Raw genomic sequence first — 1,239 nt, 5'->3', positions numbered from 1 at the left:
GCGGCGCGGCGGAGCGCGGGGCCGGGCGCCGCGCCGCCTCCGTACCCGCGGATCATGGAGCTGCAGATCCCGGGCGGCCGCCGACTGCCGCCCGCGCCGCACTTTTGCGGGGATTATACTTTAAATTTCCCCAGCTCGCGCACATACACATGGCAAAGCGAGTTTATACGAGGCTGCCGATACACGTGATGCGGAGACTTTGCCAAGAGGAACAATATTTTCTCCCCTTGTATTATCCGGTCCGTTTTTTGTATCCTGCTTTGTTTTGGTTTGTTTGTGACCCCCCCCTCCCCTCCCCTCCCCGTGCCTACAGCTAAATTTCCAACCCGAGGTTTTCGATTTACAGAGCGCGTTGCCGCAAACTTTGCAAAATCGGCCCTTTGATTCGCTTTACGCTCAAGTTTCTGGGGACGATGCCAGCGGCCCCCTCCCCCCTCGGCACGTTATACTTTTATTTTACATTTTGCTATTGCAGGCCCGACGCACCGCACAAAAACTAGTTCGACTTCATTTTCCGGTAGGAAATAAAGCACCGAGTTCATCACGCTTCGCGTTTGCACCTTAGTGTGCATCTCACACGTGTAATTACACCGTGTATACATTATGTATATTTATACACACGAGCAATTCTGTGTGCGCACACGCGGTGTGCTATTTGCATTTACACATCGAATAACTTGCACCTCTTTTTAAGTAACACATTGGGATCGACAATTTAAAAAAAAAAAAAAAAAAACCACAGACAAGTTACTCTAACAGCAAATTGTAACTTTACCTTAAATGGCCACAAATATGTTCACAATATTCCAAGGGGGAAAAAAAAAAAGAACAAAAATAAAAAACAAAAATAAAAAAGGAGAGGAATCTTCTGCCAAAGTGCTTTATTATCTCACACGTGTGTGACCCTCCAAAACCACGAAAAAGTACTGTACGTGTCAGTCCTGCTCCGGGGTACTCCACAGCTTTACAGGCACCCTACACCTGGCTTTGTTGGGATTTGGGGTTCCCGACCACCAAACGCCCGCCACCAGCTCCCCCACCCAGACAGCAGAGACGCCAGCCAGCCGGAAAAAAAAAGGAAAAAAAAAAAGGAAGAAGAAAAAAAAAAAGGCAAAAAGAAAGGAAAAAAAGAAGGTCCGACAACTTTTCCCTCTATTGTTTTTACAAACACATGGTGACTGACAAACTGCGAGCGCCGTGGCGGCTGGGGGACTTTCCCCCCTGTCCTTCCTTAAAAAA

At 47.9% G+C, this 1,239-nt stretch overlaps 1 protein-coding gene across 1 annotated transcript in view; it reads right to left on the bottom strand.

Moving 5' to 3' along the window:
• TCF4 (transcription factor 4) overlaps nt 1-1,064 on the bottom strand; it is a 252,246-nt gene extending 251,182 nt beyond the window's left edge. The window contains exon 1 of the mRNA XM_019470871.1: nt 776-1,064. The gene's annotated coding sequence lies outside the window, so the exon portion shown is untranslated. The remainder of the gene's footprint in view (nt 1-775) is intronic.
• Between the last annotated feature and the right edge of the window lie 175 nt (nt 1,065-1,239).

The sequence above is a fragment of the Aptenodytes forsteri genome, unplaced genomic scaffold (genome assembly GCF_000699145.1).
Source record: "Aptenodytes forsteri isolate BGI_AS27 unplaced genomic scaffold, ASM69914v1 Scaffold112, whole genome shotgun sequence".
Taxonomy (NCBI): Eukaryota; Metazoa; Chordata; class Aves; order Sphenisciformes; family Spheniscidae; genus Aptenodytes; species Aptenodytes forsteri.
Note: the sequence above shows the minus strand (reverse complement) of the source record. Positions and strands in the feature narration are given on the sequence as shown.